The 24483-nt window shown below is 36.0% G+C and overlaps 1 protein-coding gene across 6 annotated transcripts in view; it reads right to left on the bottom strand.

Moving 5' to 3' along the window:
• Positions 1-24483, bottom strand: part of CNOT6L (CCR4-NOT transcription complex subunit 6 like) — a 179636-nt gene that overhangs the window by 133447 nt on the left and 21706 nt on the right. Inside the window, exons 1-2 of one of the 6 annotated variants that reach the window (XM_077143067.1) lie at positions 12960-14371; positions 10046-10179 (exon numbers count right to left, since the gene is read on the bottom strand). The exons of 4 other annotated variants lie outside the window; for them this stretch is intronic. The gene's annotated coding sequence lies outside the window, so the exon portion shown is untranslated. Of the gene's footprint in view, positions 1-10045; positions 10180-12959; positions 14372-24483 lie in introns of those variants that run through there. One more of the 6 variants, XM_077143066.1, reaches the window with a different exon arrangement.

Here is a 24483-nt window from a genome sequence, read left to right as displayed (position 1 = left end):
ATATTTAAGTTACTAAAAGAGAAAAACTGGCAACCAAGAATTCTATATCCAGCAAAATTGTTCTTCAAAAATGAGGGGGAAATTAAAACATTTCCAGACAAAAAAATCACTGAGAGAATGTGTGACCAAGAGACCAGCTCTATGAGAAATACTAAAGGGAGCACTAGAAACAGATAGGAAAAGACAGGAGAGAGAGGTGTGGAGAACAGTATAGAAATGAAAACTATCAATAAAGGTAAAAAGAAGAAAAATTAGATATGACATAAAATTCAAAAGGCAAAATGGTAGAAGAAAGTTCTGCCCTTACAGTAATAACTCCAAATGTAATGGATTAAACTTCCCAATCAAAAGACATAGACTGACAGAATGGATCAAAAGCAGGACCTATCTATACGCTGTCTATAGGAAATGCGTCTTAGACCCCAGGATAAACACAGGTTGAAAGAGAAAGGTTGGGAAAAGATATTTCATGCAAATAATAATCAAAAAAGAACAGGAGTAGCTATACTAATATCCAACAAATTAGACTTCAAATGTAAAACAGTTAAAAGAGACAAAGAAGGACACTATGTATTAATAAAAGGAACAATTCAACAAGAAGATATAATAATCATAAATGTTTATACACTGAGCCAGAATGCACCAAAATACATGAGCAAACCTGAAAGCACTGAAAAGAGAAACAGACAAATCTACCATAATAGTTGGAGACTTCAATTTCCCACTCTCAATGGACAGAACGTCTACAGAGGATCAAAAAGGAAACAGAATTTGAATAACACAATAAATGAGCTAGACTTAACAGACATGTATAGTACATTACACTCCACAAGAGCAGAATACACTTTCTTGTCAAGTACTCTTGGATCATTCTCAAGAACAGAACATATGCTGGATCACAAAGCAAGTCTCAATACATTTCAAAAGTCTGAAATCATACAAAACACCTTCTCAGATCATAAAGGAATGAAGTTGGAAATCAATAACAGGCAGAGTGTCAGAAAATTCACAAACGTATGGAGGCTCAACAACACACTTTTAAACAACCAGTGGGTGAAGGAAGAAATTACAAGAGAAATCAATAAATATCTCAAGGCAAATGAAAATGAAAACATGACATATCAAAATTTATGGGATGAGGCAAAGGCTAAGAGGGAAATTTATTGCCCTAAATGCCTATATCAAAAAAGAAAAAAAGCAAAAATTAAGAAATTAACTGTTCACTTGGAAGAACTAGTGAAAGAACAGCAAACTAATGCCAAAGCAAGTAAAAGGAAAGAAATAACGGAGATTAGAGCACAAATAAATGAAACTGAGAACATGAAAACAATCGAGAAAATCAACAACACCAGAAGTTGGTTCTATGAGAAAATCAATAAGATTGATGGACCCTTAGCAAGGTTGACAAAAAGAAGAAGAGAGCATGAAAATAAATAAAATCAGAAATGGAAGAGGAGACATAACCACTGATCCTGCAGAAATAAAGGAGGATACTATGAACGACTTTATGGTAATAAACTAAACAATGTAGATGAAATGGACAACCTCCTAGAAAGGCATGAACAATCAACATTGACTCAAGAAGAAATAGACAACCTCAACAAACCAGTCCAAGTAAAGAAACTGAATTAGTCATTAAGAAGCTCCCCAAAACTCTCTCTCTAGCCAGCACAACAAGCAAACTCACCACCCTCCCCCTGTCTACGTAGGACATGACTCCCAGGGCTGTAGACCTTCCTAGCAATGGGGGAAAGAAATCCTAGAATGAGCTGAGACTTAGCATCAAGTGATTGAGAAAACCTTCTTGACCAAAAGGGGGAGACAAAATAAAGTGTCAATGGCTGAGCGATTCCAAACATAGTCAAGAGGTCATTCTGGAGACTATTCTTACACATTAAATAGATATCACCATGTTGGCCAAGATGTAATGGAGAGGCTGGTGGGAACTCCCTGAAAATATACAGCTGTGTTACAGTAGCCATGTTTCTTGAAGATGATTGTATAATGATATAGCTTTCACAATGTGACTCTGTGACTGTGAAAACCTTGAGTCTGATGTTCCTTTTATCGACCTTATCAACAGACAAGTAAAACATATGGAATAAAAATAAGGAGGAACAAATATTAAAATAAATTTAGATTGAAATGTTAGTGATCAGTGAAAGGAAGGGTTAAGGGGTATGGTACGTATGAACTTTTTTCTGTTGTCTTTTTATTTCTTTTTCTGAATTAATGCAAATGTTCTAAGAAATGATCATGACGATGAATATGCAACTAAGTGATGATATTGTGAATTACTGATTATATATGCAGAATGGAATGATCATAAGTCAAGAATATTTACATTTGTTTGTTGTTACATCCTTTGAAAAAATAAAAAATTAAAAAAAAATAAAAAAGAAGCTCCCCAAAAACAAAAGTCTAGGACCAGATGGCTTCACATGTGAATTCTACTAAACATTCAAGAATTAGTACCAATCCTGCTCAAACTCTCCAAAAAAAACTGAAGAGGAGCGAAGGCTATCCAACTCATTCTGTGAAGCCAATACCACCCTCATACCAAAGCCAGACAAAGATATTACAAGAAAAGAAAACGACAGATCAATCTCTCTAATGAATATAGATGCAAAAATCCTCAACAAAATTCTTGCAAATTGAATTCAGCAGCACATTAAAAGAATTATACACCATGACTAAATAGGATTCATCCCAGGTATGCAAGGATGGTTCAACATAAGAAAATCAATTAATGTAATACACCATATCAACATAACAAGGCAGAAAAACCACATGATCATCTCAATCGATGCAGAAAAGGTATCTGACAAAATTCAACATCCTTTTTTGTTGAAAACACTTCAACGGATAGGAATAGAAGGTGTGTTGGTTTGAAAGGAGGTATGTCCCCTAGAAAAGTCATGTTTTAATCTAAATTCCATTTCATAAGGCAGAATAATCCCTATTCAATACTGTATGTTTGAAATTGTAATCAGATCCTCTTCCTGGAGATGGATTTAATCAAGAGTGGTTGTTAAGCTGGATTAGGTGATGACACGTCTTCACCCATTTGGGTGGGTCCTGATAAGCTTCTGGAGTCCTATAAAGGAGGAAACACTTTGGAGAAAGATTCGGAGAGAGCAGAGCAGAATGACATAGCCACAAGAAGCAGAGTCCACCAGCCAGTGACCTTTGGAGATGAAGAAGGAAAATGCCTCCCGAGGTTCTTCATGAAACGGGAAGCCAGGAGAAGAAGACAGCAGATGACGCAGTCTGCCATGTGCCCTTTCAGATGAGAGAGGAACCCTGACTGGGTTCACCATGTGCCTTTTCAGATGAGAGAGAAACTGTGACTGTGTTTGCCATGTGCCCTTGCATTTGAGAGAGAAACCCTGAACTTCATCAGCCTTCTTGAACCAAGGTATCTTTCCCTGAATGCCTTAGATTGGACATTTCTATAGATTTGTTCAATTGGGACATTTTCTTAGCCTTAGAACTGTAAACTAGCAACTTATTAAATTCACCTTTTGAAAGACATTCCATTTTTGGTATATTGCATTCTGGCAGCTAGCGAACTAGAACAGAAGGGAACTTCTTCAACATGATAAAGGGAATATATGAAAAACCCACAGCTAACATAATTCTCAATGGGGAAAAACTGAAAACATTCCCACTGAGATCAGGAAAAAGACAAGGACGTCCAATATCACCACTGCCATTCAACATAGGGTTGGAAGTTCTAGCCAGAGCAATTTAGACAAGAAAAAGAAATACAAAACATAAAAATTGGAAAGGAACAAGTAAAACTCTCACTGTTTGCAGATGACATGATAGTCTATGTAAAAACCCCGAAAATTCCACAGCAAAACTACTTGAGCTAATAAATGAGTACAGCAAAGTGGCAGGTGACAAGATCAACACTCAAAAATCTGCTGTGTTTCTATACACTAGTAATGAACAATCTGAGGGGGAAATCAAGAAAAAATTCCATTTACAATTGCAACCAAAAGAATAAAATATTTAGGAATAAATTTAACTAAAGATACAAAAACCCTATACAAGGAAAACTATAAGAAATTTCTAAAAGTAATCACAGAAGACCTAAATAAATGGAAGGGCATACCATGTTCATGGACTGGAAGACTAAATATAGTTAAGATGTCAATTCTACCTAAACTGATTTATAGATTCAATACAATACCAATTAAAATTGAAAAACTTACTTTTCAAAAAGAGAAAAACCAATAACCAATCTTATCTGGGACGGCAGGGTGCCCCGAATGGCTAAAAGTATCCTGAGAAAGAAAAATGAAGTCGGAACTCTCATACTACCTGACTTTAAAGCGTATTACGAAGCTAAAGGGATTAAAACAGCATGGTACTAGCATAAAGACAGATATACTGACCAATGGAATCAAATAGTGTGTTCAGATATAGATGCTCTCATTTAAGGACAACTGATCTTTGATAAGGCAGTCAAGCCAACTCATTTGGGACAGAACAGTCTCTTCAATACATGGTGCCTAGAGAACTGGATATCACACACAAAGAATGAAAGAGGGTCCATATTTCATATCCTATAAAAATTAACTCAAAATTGATCAAAGACTTAAGCATTAGATCTAAGACCACAAAACTTTTAGAAGATAATGTAGGGAAATATCTGATAAATCTTATAATAGAAGGTGGTTTCCTAGTCCTTACAACCAAAGCACGAACACTGGAGAGAGGGGGTGGGGGTGGGGAGGGAGGGAGGGAGGGAGGGAGAGAGAGAGAGAATGGGAACTCCTCAAAATTAAATACTTTTGTGCATCAAAGAACTTCATCATCAAAGCAAAAAAACAGTCTACACAATGGGAGGTAATATTTGGAAACGATATATCAGATAAAGGTGAGGTATTTGAAATATATGGAGATTGTTCAGCTGAAAAACAAAAAAAAACAGGCAACCCAATTACAAAATGGGCAAAAGACTTGAACAGACACTTCTCAGAAGAGGAAATGAAAAGATGCTCAACCTCCCTGGCTATTAGGGAAATGCAAATCAACACCACAATGAGATATCATCTCACACCCACCAGAATGGCCATTATCAATAAAACAGAAAATGACAAGTGCTGGACAGTAAATAGAGAAAGAGGCACACTGATCCACTGCTGGTGGGAATGTCATATGGTACACCCTCTATGGAAGGCAGTCTGGAGGGTCCTCAGGAAGCTACACATAGAATTGTCATATGACCTGGCAAAACCATTGCTAGTTATCTATTCAGAGGACATGAGGGCTAGGACACAAACAGACATTTGCACACCAATGCTTATAGCAGCATTATATTCAACTGCCAAGAGATGGAAACAGCCCAAATGTTCATCAAGAGAAGAGTGGCTAAACAAGCTGTGGTATATACATATGATGGAATATTATGCAGCTGCAAGACAGAATAAAGTTATGAAGTACGTAACAACATGGATGGACCTTTAGGACATTATGCTGAGTGAGACTAGCCAGAAACAAAAGGACAAATACTGTATGGTCTCACTGATAACGAACTGACATTAGTGAATAAACTTGGAGAATTTCATTGGTAACAGAGACCATCAGGAGACAGAAATAGGGCAAGATATTGGGTAATTGGAGCTGAAGGGATACAGATTGTGCAACAGGACTGATTGTAAAAACTCAGAAATGGATAGCACAATACTACCTAACAGTAATACAATAATGTTAGAGCACTGAATGAAGATGAATGTGACAATGATAGAGGGAGGAGGCCTGGGGACACAAATGAAATCAAAAGGAAAGATAGACAATAAAGACTGAGATAGTATAATCTAGGAATGCTTAGAATGTATAATGATAGTTACTAAATATACAAATTTAATGATGTTTTTGAATGAAGAAGAACAAAGGAATGTCAATACTGCACAGTGTTGAAAACTGATGCTAATTCATATTTTAAAACTTTAACTTATGTGTGAGACTAAAGCAAAAAATGTTTGGTACAAAATTTATATTCTGACTATTTCGTTTCCTAATATAACTTATGTGGACAGCTTAACTGAACATCATAAGTACATGGGACCTTGAGTAGGGCATGAGATTTTGTAGGTTTGTCCAGAGTAATGCCCTGATAAATTCCAGAGAGATTTGAACAGTGAATAAAAAGTATTTGCAAAGTCCCCTTGGGGGTTGCTCGGATGTGGCCTCTCTCTCTAGCCAACACAACAAGCAAACTCACCACCCACCCCCTGTCTACATGAGACATGACTACCAGGGGTGTGGACCTTCCTGGAAACGTGGGATAGAAATCCTAGAATGAGCTGAAACTCAGCATCAAGGGATTGAGAAAAACCCTAGAATGAGCTTGAGACTCAGCATCAAGGGATTGAGAAAACCTTCTTGACCAAAAGGGGGAAGAGTAAAATGAGAAAAAGTGTCAATGGCTGAGAGATTCCAAACAGAGTCAAGAGGTTATCCTGGAGGTTATTCTTACGCATTAAGTAGATAACACCTGTTAGTCAAGATGTAATGGAGAGGCTGGAGGGAACTGCCTGAAAATGTAGAGCTGCGTTCCAGTAGCCATGTTTCTTTATGATGATTGAATAATGATAAAGCTTTCACAATGTGACTGTGTGATTGTGAAAACCTTGTGTCTGATGTTCCTTTTATCTACCTTGTCAACAGACGAGTAGAACATATGGAACAAAAATAAATAATAGGGGAAACAAATGTTCAAATAAATTTAGTAGATTGAAATGCTGGTGATCAATGAAAGGGAGGGGCCAGGGGTATGGCATGTATGAATTTTTTTCTGTTGTATTTTTATTTCTTTTTCTGAATGGATGCAAATGTTCTAAGAAATGATCATGATGATGAATATGCAACTATGTGATGATATTGTGAATTACTGATTATATATGTAGAACGGAATGATCAAAATAGGAATGTTTGCATTTGCTTTGGGGTTTTTTGGTATTTAAAAAAATAAAATAAAAAACATTTTTTAAAAAGTCCCCTTGGGGGAATGGCGAGAGGGGTAAAATTCAACTTCCCCAAGTGGAGAATTCCTGATATTCTCACAAGCAGTGGGACAACCAAAGTAATAAGCTGCTCCCTCAATCTTGGGGTTTGCTCACATGAAACTTAACCCCACAAAGGATAGGCTAAGCCCCCTTAAACAGGCCTAAGAGTCACCCACAGAGAACCTCTTTTGTTGCTCAGATGTGGCCTCTCTCTCTCAGCCAACATGACAGGCAAATTCACTGCCCTTCCCCTCTCTATGTGGGACATGACTCCCAGGGGTGTGGACCTTCCTGGCAATGTGGGACAGAAATCCTAGAATGAACTGGGACTCAGTCAAGGGATTGAGAGAACCGTCTCAACCTACAGGGGGAGGAGTGAAATGAGACAAAATGAAATGTCAATGGCTGAAAGATTCCAAACAGAGTCTAGAGGTTATTCTGGAGGTTATTCTTATGCATTATATAGATAACAGCGTTTTAGTAAAGGTATAATGGAGAGGCTGGCGGGAACTGCCTGAAAATGTAGAGCTGAGTTCCAACAGTTGTGTTTCTTGAAGATGATTTTATAATGATAAAGCTTTCGCAATGTGACTGTATGATTGTGAAAACCTTGTGTCTGATGCTCCTTTTATCTACCTTATCAACAGATGAGTAAAACATGTGGATTAAAAATAAATAAATAATAGGGGGAACAAATGTTAAAATAAATTTAGTAGAATGAAATGCTGGAGACTGGTGAGGGGAAGTGGAAGGGGGTATGGTATGTATGAATTTTTATCTTTTTATTTCTTTTTCTGGATTGATGCAAATGTTCTGAGGGGTGATTGTGGCGATGAACATACAACTATGTGATGATATTATGAGTTACTGATTATATACCAAGAATGGAATGTTTGTATGTTGTTGTGTTTTAAAAAAATTAAAAATTATAAAAACATAAAGAACTCAAATGCAACATTATTGAATCCTCCTGTTAAGCTTCATTTCACTTCCCCCCCAACCCACCACCCTCAGCATCTCAGCATCAACTTTCTACCTTGGAGGCATAACACAAAAACCTATTTCAAAGTCATTTAAAATTATGAAATAATAACTGAACTGTAATTTAAATCTCTTAACTTGACACTGATAATGTAGTTTCTAATAGCTTCACATACAAGTCAGTTCAAAGCTTAAAAACTAGATTGTAAACATTTTAAACTGAGAAACAAAAAAACTTTATTTTGGAAAGTTTAACAGCCACCAATTCTGTTCCCTAATCTTTCTTTTAAAATGGATGAAGATGCAGGTCCATGAATTGGTTTTTCCAAGAGTTTTTAATTTCTATATCTTACATCAGTTCCCAGAGGATCCTCCAATTACATCAACCTGATTTATACTGGGAATCCTGATTATATAACAAGGTAAAACTAAAGCCCCTTGGCAACACAACCTTTTTAACTTCCCAGTCTTAGACCTCAGGTTAACACTACGAAAATGATTTCACATAGCTTCAAAAAAACTTCACAAGCTACTTCGAGCCTGCTATTCACTCTCCATTCCTTGGATTTTAGCATATCGTCTATGCAGTTATCTCAGACTGACAAAATTTTTAAAAGGAACCATCCATCCTGGGCAAAGAGCCTGGTTATCTCCTACTTCTTGTTCTTAGTCTCTAAGTAAACTATAATGAAAGCAAACAAGTTTTAATCTCCAACACTGAAGGCGTTAATCACTACCACATAGTGAAGAGTTTCATAAACTTATTTCTCAGTCTTCTCTGCCACTAAGCAAAAAGTATTTTTTAGGTAAGTGTCTAAAATATTGACTCCATGGAAAATGTATCAGCATCTTCAATTACAAGCATACTATAGGTAGCACCTCCACAAAAAAATGTCTAAATTGGAGTGTCTAAAACAGTAAGATACAAGATACCCATGAAAACATGGTACAGCACTTTAGAATTATATATGAAATATACCCAAATATGCTATTGCTAAGAAAACCCAAATCTCAAGGTTTTTAACTGGAGCTAGGTAGATAAAGCAGCATACCCCTCCCACACACACATCAAATAAAAAAAAAAAATCTGAGCCAAATCAAAGCGAACTGTTAAAGGCTGAACTTCTGTAAACACAGCGGTCATATAGAGCAGCTTACAACAGCAGCAACTTCTATAGTGTGTATAAAGATGTTAAGTCCTTCTGCTATTAAACCACAGCTTCTCCTCACCACACTATATGTCATTTTATCTGAGTCTACAGTTCAGCACAATTAAGGTTATTTCATTTAGGAGTCAGACTAAAAAAGCAATTTGAGCTAGAGAGAGACTGCTGCAAGCAAAGTGCTTCATAACGAATCAGATACTTCCAACTCAGTTAATCCAACCTTAAAATGCAATCATTAGATATGCACTTATTTCCATAGAAGTATTAAGTGATCATCTAAACAGTAGTTTGCAGAAGCCATCTTAAGCAGAAATGTGGATGTTAGCACATTTCTAACATTGGAAAAGATTGGAAAAGAAACAAAATTAAACCTACATCAGATATTTTTGCTTACATTTTAGAGCAAGAGGTCAATGAATCATTACACTTTATATGTTTTCAGATAAATGCATCTGAAATTTGTATTTATTCTCAAAGGTCATAAAAGGGTAAACAGATTATTTGCTATTTACTGAATATTGACCTTGACAAATATTCCTCCTGTCCACACACTGTTAACCATGTACTTTCTTTCTGAAAAGAAAAAAGGGTCTAAATTTATCTTCTTTAACAAAGCAAAATAGACTCACCATTTTTGAGGTTTCTCTTTCCTCATCAATATCTATTTTTAACTATTAATCATTACAAATTTCATGCAAATTTATGAATGGCTTAACTGAATGGCTCAACAGCTGAAACTAAAAAGCACCCAGCAAATCACACTGCATATAGCAGCATCAAACTGTTAAAAAAAAAAAAAAGCAATTGATAGCAATCATAGGAGCTTAGAAGACACCCTGGGATAAAGAATAACTTCATTAGCAATGCAATTCTACTCACAAAGGAAGGGCCTGTAAATGGTGTTTTTCTTTGAGGATGGATTCATCAATTAAATAAAGTCAACAGAAGATAATTGCAAACATAGCAAAAGATGGATCCAACGTTTTCATGGTATTTCCAGCTCTGTGACCTCTCTAAACAAAATAAGCAAAACAAAGCTTTCTGTTTTGATGGTAAACACACATCATTATTTTTTAAAAAAAAATTACCTTCAGACTTTTGGAGTCTGTTTCAAACCTGTTTAACATTCAACAAATAACAGTGTGCCTACTACGGTCATGTACCAAGCGCTAGGAATTCAACAATGAACAAGATGGACATAAGTCCTAACAGAGCTTATATCATTTTCATGGCACTACTTGAAAACAAAATTATAAAATATTTTGCTTTTACCTTGATCTTAAGGCTTGCTTATGAAATTTATATTCTGTAGTGGAAAGCTAAGTCTACCTGTAGTTATATGTAAGAGTTACTTCCAGAGAACCTCTTTTGTTACTCAGATATGGTGCCTCTCTCTCTCTAACCCCAACTCTGTGTAAAATCATTACCCTCACCGCTATGCACGATATGACATCTAGGGGCATGAGTCTCCCTGGCAACATGGGACATGACTCCCAAGGATGAGCCTGGTCCTGGCACCTTAGGATCAACAATCCCTTCCGGATCAAAAATGGGAAAAGAAATGTAACAAAATAAGGTATCAGTAGCTAAGAGAGTTGTAATAGAGTTGAGAGGCTATTCTGGAGGTTACTCTTATGCAAGCTTCAGCTAGATATTGCTAACTGCCACGGTTTGCCAAACCCCAACCAACATTACTCCTGTTAACCCTAAAGAACACCCAGGACTCTTTCTCTCTGAGGTCCTACAAAAGTTTCATGCACTAATTTTACTTTTCAGAAGCCTATAAAACCTTCAGATAGTTCCAAGGCCAGATAAGTCTTGAAACTCAGAGGTGCCAGTCTAAAAACAACCAATTCCATCTCCCATCCCATATTGCTGACACCGCTTTTCAACATCAAAAAAGTTAGGATGGGCATAGCCCAAACATTGCTAAAGATTGGGAGAAGGATCAAAGAAGAAAGAGAAATTATAACAGAGGAGTTATAACAATGAAGTTAGGATTTAACAAGTTAATATGACTATTGAATCATTATACTGATATTTCTTCAGTGTTTTAAAGCAACTAGAAGAAAAAACCTGAAATTGTGGAACTGTAACCCATACCAAACCTTGAAATCTGTTGTATAACTATGTGTTAAATTTTACATTGAAATTTATTGCCTTTGTATTATATTTCACAATAAAAAGGGTAAAAACTAAAAATATTTCACTTTTAAATATTTCTATAATGAGTTTAGCATTTCTTCTTGTTACTACCACTTTTTCCCTGCTCCAAATTGTTACACTGTTCACTGTTCTGAAGTGAGTAGAACTAAAAGGAAAACAAAGCAGCCCTAAGACAAAGGAAAAGAGTGACGAATAGATAGGTAAGCTCTAGAATGGTCTAGGGTAGAATGGAGAAAGTAGAGTTCCCAGGACAAGAAGGGCAAGTTGTAAATGGCCGAATATTGGGGAAACAGGACTGAAAATAACATTTTAATACATCTAACTTAGATAATAGTAGCTGGTTTCTTAACCCAATAATCATATTTTCAGACTATTATTTCTACAGTCCTTGCTAGGAAACTAAATAATTAAATAGCATCACTCACAGAAACTCTTGATCTACTGAAATACTTGGACTCAATATGTATTATCTTTAGTTATTTTATTATTAGGGATCTACTTTATATCCATATCACACTAGTTATCTACCCAAACAAAATGCATAGCCATATGTGATAACAAATCTCCTGGGTAAATATGAGAAGATCGCATTGGCTGTTACACTTCCATCCAAAGGAACTGACTTTATGGTAATTCAAAGATAACTACAGGAAGCCTCTAACTCTGGAAAGAGGTAAGAGCACAATCTATTCGGTGGGAGTTAAAGCGCCACTCAGAAGAACTAGAAAAAAGAATTAGAATCATATCTTCCCTCTCTGTATTTAGAAATCTCTCCCCTATCCCACCCCCATATTTGGGCTACCAGAAATCAGCAACAGCAGCAACATAAAACATAAATAAATACTAAAAGTAAACCGTGAAGACCTAAAGTTATACGGAGTTATAAATCTACCAATCACTTCAAAATTCCAAAAATAATGATAGTATTAGGCAAGACTCATTTTACTTCTTTAGCTATAAATCTGGACAACCAAAGTGTATGACTTTTCTATCATTCCAGTTAGGTCTTATTTACCTAACAATCACTATGCTTTAATGCCTCTTATATTTGACTCTCATTTATCTAAAGATATTTAATGGGCCCTAATTATCTTAAAAGACAATGTGAGGTAATGAGTAAAGGGAATGCATCTCTCTTCCCACCCCACCCCCACCTACTACCTCCACACCTACCTACCTCTCTCTCTCTCTCCCTCTCTCTCTCTCTCTCTCTCTCACTCACACACACACACACACACACACACACACACACACACACACAGAGGAGGGTGATAATTTTGGTTCACAGGCTTTTAGAGGTACCTGTACAAAAACTAGAGGCACCTTGAAAAAATTTTTATAATACCTAAAAAACCTTAATAAATATAAATGCATGAGGGGCGGGCCACAGTGGCTCAGCAGGCAGAGTGCTCGCCTGCCATGCGGGAGACTCGGCTTCGATTCCTGGTGCCTGCCCATGCATGAGGCCTGTTGCATTGCTTGCTAAAATTTGTTTGATGTAGATAAATTTATGTGTTAAAGAAAACTCATTAGTTTTAAAAAAAAATGAGTACTCAAGATACTGCATTTCCATGTATACTTTTTTGAATTTCTGTTACCTGAATATTGTTCAATTAAAATGACTTACTTCTGCTTGCACTGAGGTAATTCTCATGATTTCTTAAACAATATATCCTTATTTGGGCTTCTATAGTGATGCCACATATCAAAAATATTCTTATCTTTAAGATCCTTTTGAGAAACATAAAACAAGATTTGAAGATTATAATTCTATTCACTAAACAAACATCTCTTATGTACCAAGTACTATGCTTAATACTGGGGATGCAAAAATAAGTAAAAGACAGTCCCAGCCTAGATATGATAGTCACAGTCTATTTCTGTAAACAGATACAAATGGATTACTATAAAACAGAGTAGGGGGTACAATGACAATTTTTTTATGTATAGGTTACTTTCAGAGCCCAGGAAGAGGTGTGTAAAGAGAAAAATAATGCTATAGTTGAAGAATTGATATAAAACTTCCAAGAAGTGGTAAATCCTAAAGAAAGAATAGAAGTAAAGGAAAAGAGGTTGAGGGTGGGCTGGTAACAGGCAATCAAAGCAAAAACAGAGTATAAGCAAAAGCATAACTAAGAAACAGTATCAGTAGAGGGGCAGAGGCAATACCAACAAGCATTCAGAGATGCTGAAAAATATCACCTGAGACATGGAGGAACAAGATGCTACTGTATAGGTAGGTAGAGGAAAGATCACAGAAAGTGTCAAAATCTCTTTATGCTTTTCTCTTTTCTGTAGATCATTTTTCTAATATTGACAATAGCTAGCTATAAGAGAGACTAATAAACATAATATGAATCCTAGCTGTCTCACTCCTTCATTCCCTTTTAGTTTCTTCTAAAAAAGTTAAACCGCTCAACATTTCTTCTAGTCAGATTTCCAAGTAGGCCTATATCCCTTACTGATTCAGCTGTCATATTCTTGAAAGAAATCACAAAAGTCTTGTACAAGTATGAAACATAAATATGTTCTTGCCACTTCCTAACATGAAAGGAAATGACAGTACAGCATTTAACTGTCATTACATTTAAACCTGGTTTTTCAGCATGCCCAATTATAATCACTAACATAGTGAATATTTTCAGTTAGCACAATTTCCAATTCTAAAACGTGTACTCAAATTCTTTGAAATCGAGAGGATCCAACTAAAGCAGACTATATACTATCTCTACGTAAGGATTCATTAGAGGCAGTATATCATGATGGATGGCATAATAACCACATACCACAACTATAATAGTAGTGCATACTACATATAAGTGATTTTCCTAACTTACTTTCATTTAATTCCATTTCTCACTTACAGTTGCTATTTGAATCCCAGAATTCAGAAAACTGTATTTAAAAAGGGTTTAGAAGCTTGCTCGTTAGCAGAAGGATTGGAACACAAATTTAATTTACACTGATTTGCTTCAGATATATGCCTTCAATAAATCCTTTATCATTAAAAGAAAACCACTAAAATAATCTAACTATTATCATAAATCTGAGAATTTATCTTCTTGGGTTAAACACTCTAATTTTGTTATTATGGTGTTTTAATTCTAATATTATTGGAAGATCTATATTCTATAAGAGGTGAACAATGTGGAAAAAATAAAGTATCTCTACACACCACACAAATTCATTCCAATATTTAATTAATACATTAAAGAATTAAATTTTCTATGTACTAAGATAAATAGTTTTCAAAAACCCTAAGGTGGAAACGATTTCTATATCAGGATGTCAAAGGCAGAAACACAAAAAATAAAGATTTATGGATACGATTACCTAAAAAATTCAAACCTCCTATACATTAAATAAACCATAAATTGAAAAGCAAGTAAAATACAGAAAATATTTACAATATACACGGGAAAGATTAACAGTTTTAAATACAATAAAAGACCTTATTCATTTTTTTAAATGACCAATAGCCCACTATAAAGGGCAATCCATGAAAGAAGAGATGCAAATGTCTAATACACATATACTAAAATTCCCCTCATTCTAAAGCAAAAAAACACAATATAACAATAACGTTCTGTCTGTAAAAATCAACAACAGTGATTTTTAAAGAATTATACCTAATATTGTCAAGGGAAGAAGGAAAACAGCACTCTTAGTGCCAGTGAAAATCTAATTGTAAGGCAAAAAAAAAATTTTCACACCCATTAATGCTACTCCAGTAATTTAGGCTCAGCCTAAAAATAAGAACTCATCCTCCAACAAGAAAGTTGGTTAAATGAAATACAATATAGCCGTATGACCTACAAGTATCCTTCCTCTCTTCTTTTAATGATTTAATCAACTACCTATTAATTAAACTAGTAACTCTTTTACACGAACAGCCTATAGAGTTTTCTTTAATAACCAGCTTAGAAAACTATTCTTTATTTAAATAAACATGTGGGTTTCAGAGAATAATGAGAGTTTTTCTCTTTTACATGGGCAGGTACCAGGAATTGAACCCAGGTCTCCGGCATTGGCAGGCCAGAGCTCTGCCACTGATCCACCGTGGCTCACCCTAACGACAGTTTTTCAAACACCAGATGGCTTCAATTTATATATTCAAGACTATATTCTTCCCAGGCAGAGAATATACACATACATGTATATACCTAAAGAATAAAAATTATATTCAAAAGCATGTTTAAGAAAACTACTACCAAGAAAATTTTCTACTGTATTTAAGTATCAGTTGTTCAATAATTTTAAATTCAAATAAAATTCTAGAAAAATACCGAGTTACTTTTTTTTTTGGAAGAGCCTAAGGGTTATTTATGAATAGCTAAGGACAATAAACCAACTTCAAGCAATAATTTACTTTCCCTTTCCTGGGATTTTCCAAACTAGCCCTCAGCATAACATATGAAGTGAAATCATCAATAAGTTATGTCATTTCCTATCTTTTTTTAAATCAAGATGCAATGACATAACCAAATATATATTTTGGTCTTGGGTGTTGTTTGTTATCCATTGAAATCTTCTCTAGATGCCTAAATATATGCAATCTACACAGGCATGAAAGGATTCTTTTGAGCAGTCATCAGAAAAAAAGAGATACTACTATTGATCAATCCCAGCAGCAGCAACTAAATCAAGTAGCTCTACTGAGTGAAAACATGAACAAGGTCTAATGGCAGACTAACAAAGTATGTATCTGTAAACAAAACTAGCATGGCTCTAAGAAATACTAAAATAACAAATCACAGCCTATTAACACAGCACACTTTGAAGCCCTCTCTAAAACCAGGACAATTCCCCACCCCACTCCTCCTACCACCCAGCCCTAGAAACATCCATCAATGTATGGAGATATTTTTGGTTGTCAGAACTTGGGGATGGGGTGCTAGTGGTATCTAGTGGGTAGGGATCAAAGATACTGCTAAACATTCTATAGCGCATGAGACAGTTCTCCACAACAAGGAATTATCTGACCCCAAATGTCAACAGTGCCAAGATTTTCCACTTATATGAAATATTCAAAACAGCTAAATCCATAGAGACAAAACATAGATCAGTAGTTGCCAGACGTTGGGAAGAGAGGTACATGGGGAGTAATTGCTTAATGAGTATAGGGTTTCATTTGGGGGTAGTGAAAACATTTTAGAACTAGACAGAGGTTGTGGCTGCACAATATTATGACCACAAAAATGGCAGTGAACTGCTCACTTTAAAATTGTTCATTTAATGCTATGTGAATTTCATCTCAATAAAAAAATTTTAAAACACAGTGCTAAGGTTGAGAATCTCTGCACAAAAATGACCTAAGCACAAATTAAGAAAAAGGCCTCAAGAGCACTGAGAATGGAAGGAAAAATTAAATCTTTATTAAAAAACAAAACCATGCTAATGTAAAAACTTCTACAAAATCTTTTTTTTTAAAAAAAAGCTCTAGAATTAATGAATAAGTTTAGAAAACTGCAAGGTGTCAGATAAATATACTAAAAAAAATCAATTCTGTTTCTATATACAAGTAACAGGCAATTTCTAACAGGCAATAAGAAATTGAAAAAAAAAATAATACCTTTTACAATAGCATCAAAATTATAAGATACTTGGGAATTAATATGAAAAGAAGTTTTGCAAGACCTGTACACTGAAAATTACAACACGTCACTGAGAGATATTGAAGAATGAAGTAAATGGATATATACGTCATATTCATGGAACAGAACACTCACTATATTAAGAGGTTAATTCTTCACCAATTGATTTATAGATTCATTTCAATCCCAGTAAATCCCAGAAGATAATTTGTATACAAATTAAGAATCTTATCCTAAAATTCTTAAGGAAATTTAAAGGCCTTAGAACAGCAAGGACAATTTGAAAAAGAAAAGTAAGATTAGAGAACTGAGACTACCTAATTTTATGACTTTATAAAGCTACAGTAATCATCGTACAGGCATAAGGAAAGACAAATAGATTAAAAGAACAATCAGAAAAACTAGAAGTAGACCCACATATATACAATTAATTCATTTTCAACACAGGTTTCAAGGCAATTCAATGGGAAAACAATCTCTGACAAATGGTGCTAGAAAAAGTAGATAAAGGGAGTGTTTGCTTAAAGAAAGATGACACTGCTAAGAAAACAAAAGATCAAGGCACATACTAGGAAAAAATATTTTCAAATCAAATATGATAAAGAATTTGTATTCAGTATAAACAAAAAACTCTTAAACTTCAGTAACAGAAAAAAGTTTTAATAGGTAAAAGGTTTAAAAAGATACTTCATCAAAGAAGATTTATGGATGCTAAATAAGTACACGAAAAGATGCTCAATGTCATTAGTCATTAGGGAAATGAAAATTAAACCACAATGAGATACCACTATACATCTATTAGAATAGCTAAAATTAAACAGACTGGCCAGGTGAGGATGTGGCGGCACTGGAATTTTCATACCATGCTAGTTAGATTCAGGTGTTAACTTGGCCAGGTGAAGGTGCCCAGTTCTACTGCTGTGGACATGAGACAATGGCATGTGAACCTCATCTGTTGCTGATTACATCTGCAGGCGGCTGGGAGGTGGGCCTGCTGCAATGAATGATGTTTGATTTAATTGGCTGGTGCTTAAATGAGAGAGCTCAACGTAGCACAGCCCAAGCACCTCAGCATACCTCATCTCAGCACTCGCAGCTCAACCCAGGCCTTTGGAAATGCAGAAAAAAATCACCCCGGGGAAAGGTGTTGGAACCCAGAGGCCTGGAAAGAAGGCCAGCAGAGATTATCCTGAGCCTTCTCACGTAAGAAAGAATCTCAGATGAAAGTTAGTTGCCTTTCCTCTGAAGAACTATATGTTAAATCAAAAAATCCTCTTTTACTGAAAGCCAATTCATCCAATTCATCTCTGGTGTGTTGCATTCTGGCAGCTAGCAAACCAGAACACATACATTCAGGTAAGAATGCAAAGTAGAACTACTACTTAGGAAAACATTTGGCAAGTTCTTAAAAAGCTATGCATTCCTTTTCTGGATATTTACCCAAGAAAAATGAAAACATATGTACACACAAAGACCTGAACCCAAATGCTAGCAACTCTATAATAGCCAAAAACTGGAAACTACCCAAATGTCCATTAACAGGCTAACAGATAAATAACTGTGGGAAATCCATTCAATGAAATGTTAATCTGCAATAAAAAAGGAATGAGCTACTGATATATACAACAGCATGGATTAATTTCAAAATAATTTTGCTGAGTGACGGAAACCGGATAATTTTGGTAATTTTAGCAAATGATTCTTAGGTAAACTGAGTTTCAAAAATTGATCTAGAAGTAGGGGAAGTGAAAAGTAGGAGCCTCTAAAAGGCCCTGATTTTAAAACAGTCCAGCACAAGCTCTACAAGTTGGTAATTCAATTTTTATTTTTCTTCAAAGATATTCCTCAGGAAGACCAAGAAGAGAGGTAATTGACAGGATAGATAAGAGCTTAGCTAGAGACCCAGAAATATCTAAATCCTACTACTATCATGCCCCTAACACCATGAATCCAAGTAATTGAACAGATTACACAGTGACTCCAAAAGAGTTCATTTTTATGATATATGAACACAAATGTAACAACCATTATATTACAGCTTAAACAGATTTAAAAGTAACACAAGAGAAACCACGCCCCCATTTCTCCCAATGAATTCTTATATTGGTAGTTCTTCTCTTTCATTTCCTACTTCAGTCACTAATTATCAGAAAACTTGGTAGTACCAAAATTTAATGACTTAACTAATGAATCCTTTTCATAATGAATAATTTTTCTAATTATTATAGCTTTTCTTCTGTTTCTTTGGGAAAATGTTTTACATTAAATCTTGAATAAAAGTTTTCACCAACATGAAAGTCTGAGAGTAACCTATTAGCTAGCTGTCCTATATATATACATATTTTGGTATGGGCAGGCACCAGGAACCAAACCTGGGTCTCTGGTATGGCAGGAGAGAATTCTGCCACTGAACCACCATCGCACTACGCTGTCTTCTATTTTTGACCTGAATCAATTATATAATGATGCTTCAGAAGTTTGACGAAGAAGATGGCGGCTTAACAATGTGTGCATTTTAGTTCGTCCTCCAGAACAACTACTAAATAACCAGAAACAGTACAGAACAGCTTCTGGGGCCACGTCAGTGACCAGACATACAGCGTACCCCAGTCTGGACCAGCTGCAAGCCCCCCCAGAACCATGAGTTCCCCAAGTCACGGTGGGTGGTGCCCCTCCCTGACAGTCTGCCTCCCAGAGGAGAAAGGAAAGGAATTTTACCAGCAGCAGGGACTGAGCACAATCAAACACCAATTGTGGAATTAATTAACAAACTCTGACTACTAAAAATAGGCTCCTAGCTTAAGTCAACCTGGTCAAAGTGGAGGTTGCTCATTTTTGCCCCGGTGCCAAGGGGGCAGGGCTGACAGAAAAAGGGGGAAAAAAAAAAAAAGGAAACAGAGGTTTTTGTGGCTGTGTTTCTACAAAGGCTTGACTACCTTTGGATATAGCGGCAGGACTTCTCAGGCTGCCACTACCCCAGGCAAAGGCAGAAGCGAGCTCATTTGGGGGCTTGTCTGGAGCCTGTGCCTTCCCCAGGGGAGGGGTGAAGGCCAACTCAGGTGGAATCCCTCCCTCAAGGAAGTCAGATACCAGGGCTTGGTAATTTGAAGCCATTAAAACCAGCCTACAACCTCTTCTCTGTCTCTACCACGCCCCCAGCAGGGAGAGTGTGCCAAAGTTAAAGGTACTGCATACACTTATGCTGGTGGGACCTGCAGGCAGGCAGGCACCACAGAGTGGGCAGGATAAGAAAAACAGTCCAGAGACTTCACAGGAAAGTCTTTCAACCTGCTGGGTCTCACCCTCAGGGAAAACCAACACAGGTGACTCTTTCCTCCTGATAGGAGGCCAGTTTGGTCCGTCAAAATCCAGCTGGGGTCTATAATACCTAAGTAGAACCTCATAAGGGTGGGGGGAAAGAGGCACCATACAAGCAGGGCAAGAAACAAAAAAACAAGAACTGAAAATTCTCCTCTGTTAAACAAAACTTAAGCTAGAGGTCCAGATAAAGCTGAACTGAATGTCAAAGAACAGAGAGACAACAAATTCATCCAGCAAGAAAACACTAGGTAAAAGAAGTGAAAGCAATCTCCAGAATAAACTAATTAAGGTAATTAAATGCCTAGAAGTCAGCAAAAAATAACAAATCACACTAGGAAACTTGAAAATATGGCCCAGTCAAAGGAAGAAACCAACAATTCAAATGACATACAGGAGCTGAAACAATTAATTCAGAACATACGAACAGACATGGAAAACCTCATCAAAAACCAAATCAAAGAACTGAGGGAGGATATAAAGAAGGCAAGGAAAGAACAAAAAGAAGAAATGGAAAGTCTGAAAAAACAAATCACAGAACTTATGGGAATGAAAGACAAAGTAGAAGAGAGAAAAAAAACAATGGAAACCTACAATGGTAGATTTTGAGAGACAGAACATAGGATTAGTGAACTGGAGGACAGAACATCTGAAATTTGGCAAGGAAAAGAAAATACAGGGAAACAAATGGAAAAATATGAGCAGGGATTCAGGGAACTGAAAGACAATATGAAGCACATGAATATACGTATTGTGGGTATCCCAGAAGGAGAAGAGAGGGGAAAAGGAGGAGAAAAACTAATGGAGGAAATTATCACTGAAAATTTCCCAACTCTTATGAAAGACTTAAAATTACAGATCCAAGAAGTGCAGTGTACCCCAAAGAGAATAGATCCAAATAGATGTACTCCAAGACATTCACTAATCAGAATGTCAGAGGTCAAAGAGAAAGAGAGGATCTTGAAAGCAGCAAGAGAAAAGCAATCCAACACATACAAGGGAAGCCCAATAAGACTATGTGTAGATTTATCAGCAGAACCCATGGAGGCGAGAAGACAGTGGGATGATATATTTAAATTACTAAAAGAGAAAAACTGCCAACCAAGAATTCTATATCCAGCAAAATTGTCCTTCAAAAATGAGGTAGAAATTAAAACATTTTCAGAAGTTTGATGAACATGGCAAAATATACAGATAGGGTGTTAAAAACTAGATTTGCTATTCTGAGAATCAGGGTTTAGAATCTGGGAAAGCCATATCTCAATCTACAATTCTATATTACAAAACAGTGGAGTAAATCAGAAAAACCTTAGTAACTAAATTCTGTCTGGGAAAATGTGATAAAGCACAAATAAAAACTCCATCCAGGGGTGGGCCACGGTGGATCAGCAGGCAGGAATGCTTGCCTGCGATGCCAGAAGACCCGGGTTCAATTCCCAGTGCCTGCCCATGTAAAAAAACAAAAAAAAAAAACAAAAAACAAAACTCTATCCAGGAAAGAGTTCCAAAGAACCAAGATCTTAATTTTGAAAGAATTCAAAAAAAGAAAGGCCCAATGCTGACTCGCACTGATCCAAAATAGATAGTATTAAGCAAAGAGCTAATCCTTAACTTTTTGGCATGAATAAATGCCTAACAAAAATACGTACTCTATGCTGTCCCAATGAATCCCACAGTGATATGATCAGTGAGTGGAAAAGTACTTGCAAAGTCCCCTCTGGGGAATGGTGAGAACAGGGGAAAAGTTCAAGCTCCCTAAGGTGAATTTTTGATATTCTCACAAGCAGTGTGGACAACCAAAGCTATAGGCTGAGCCCCCAGTCTTGGGGTTTCTTCATATAAAACTTAACCCCACAAAGTATAGGTCAAGCCTACTTAAAATTAGGCCTAAGAGTCACCCCCAAGAGAACCTCTTTTGTTGCTTAGATGTGGCCTCTCTCTCCAGCCAACACAACAAGCAAACTCACCACCCTCCCCCGCCTACATGGGACATGACTCCTAGGGGTGTGGACCTTCCTGGCAACGTGGGACAGAAATCCTAGAATGAGCTGAGACTCAGCCTCAAGGGACTGAGAAAACCTTCTTGACCAAAAGGGGGAAGAGTGAAATGAGACAAAATGTCAATGGCTGAGAGAGAGATTCCAAACAGAGTCGAGAGGTTATCCTGGAGGTTATTCTTATGCATTAAGGAGATATCACCTTGTTAGTCAAGATGTAATGGAGAGGCTGGAGGGAACTGCCTGAAAATGTAGAGTTGTGTTCCAGTAGCCATGTTTCTTGATGATGATTGTATAATGATATAGCTTTCACAATTTGACTGTGTGTGAAAACCTTGTATCTGATGCTCCTTTTATCTACCTAGTCAACAGACGAGTAGAACATATGGAATAAAAATAAATAATAGGGGGAAGAAATGTTAAAATAAATTTAGTTTGAAATGCTAAAAAAAAAAAAAAAAAAACCTATTCTACTCATACAAACAACTGCCAAAAAGGTGGTGTGCTTTGTATTGGGTGGAAAAGGTTTGAAGGGAAGGGGTGTCAGCTTTTAAAAAGTTCTTCAAATAGTTGCTTAAAATGATAAAAGAATAAGAGAACTTACAAAGGCTTTGAGTCAAGCTTGGTTCCATGAAAAGGATAGTTTGGCCCTATGTGAAAGCAAAAACCAGCCACTGTAAAATACAGATATCCAGATTCTGTCAACAGAAGGAAGAGTATTGTTCACCATTTCTCACAAAGGTATCACAGCCTTTAATATGTTTGCCCAGCAATGTATACACTGCAAAAGCATCAAAGCAAACAGTATAATGCTCTTTTGAATTTCAATCCTGTAGTCAAAATATCAACTTCACAAACTCACCAAAGGTCATAGAGGAGCAAATTTCCTGTTTTGTTACTTAAACTCATTACATTCCTCCCAAACTAACCAATACACAATTTCCTAATTCTTGCTCTGAAACTGACAAAATGAAGATGGCATACTCACAATACAGTAGGAACAACCTGCAGTACCCAGTCATTTGCTGAAATTCAGTTGTACATAATCCATATTTATTATTTTTCCACTTGAGGAAGAGCTACATATCTATTTTCTTAAAACTTCATTTAGAAGTTGTTTTAAAAAAAGAAAAGAAAGTGTAATATTTGATAAACATTTATTAACCCATTATGCAAAAGAACTGTGTTCTCCGCCCTAAAAACCTTATAAAACATGAGAAAAATGTAAACAATTATTATTATACTATAAACATTTATCTATTTTCATCTCATTCTAAAAAAAAAAGTACATAAAGTTGTTTTCCATAAAGGACAAAACTGTCTAAAACTAAATGTAATTTAATGAGGACTGTGCATAAATTCCATAAAAGAGCTACTAAGAACAAAATGTGAATGGAGCAGTTCTTGACCCACTTAATTTTTCTTTTGGGGGGGGTACATAGTCTGGGAATTGAACCCAGGTCTCCTCCATGGAAGGCAAGCATTCTACCACTGAACCACCCATGTACCCCTAGTTGATTAATTTTTAAATGTGTTACAAATAGTGTAACTTATAACTAATAAGAAAAATGATCTAACTTTGTGTACAATTTATTCACACAATTAATATATTAGTATTGCTATCTCTATACTCCCACTGGCATTCTAACAATGACAGAAAATGGTACAGTTTAAAGTATTTGTGCAATATTATATCTAATGTTAGATACATATTGCATATGAACATATCATTCTTCATGTATAGCTTTATCTATTCCTCATACTATCGAAATATTACTCCCTCTCTCGTCACTCTACTGAAAAATGTTCCCATTAAAAATAAATTATTTCCTAATTACTGAATCAATTTTCACCCCTTTTTCAGCTTGCATGGTGTCTCTCATTTTTAAAATTCAGGACCACCCTCCACTTCTTGAAACTCCCGCCTTCCTTTCCTTCTGGGACAGATTTTAGGTAGTCTGAAGAAAGAGTCTATGAGTAGGAAAGAAAAGAAAGCATTCACTGAATGACTACTGTCTACCTAGATATGGTGCTAGAAAATTTGCATGCGTTGTCACATTTAATTTCACTAACAACAAGAATAAAAGAAATCAACCATATACTATCATTTTACAGATGAAGAAGCTGCGGTTCAGAGAAGTTGTGATATATTCAATACCTCATGGCTAATAAATATTCTTATAATCTTGGGGTACAGAGAATTTTCTAAGCAAGGGAAAAACTACAAAGAAAAAGAATGACA

This window comes from Tamandua tetradactyla, chromosome 24 (genome assembly GCF_023851605.1).
Source record: "Tamandua tetradactyla isolate mTamTet1 chromosome 24, mTamTet1.pri, whole genome shotgun sequence".
Classification (NCBI taxonomy): Eukaryota; Metazoa; Chordata; class Mammalia; order Pilosa; family Myrmecophagidae; genus Tamandua; species Tamandua tetradactyla.
This window is presented reverse-complemented; position numbering and strand designations above follow the sequence as displayed.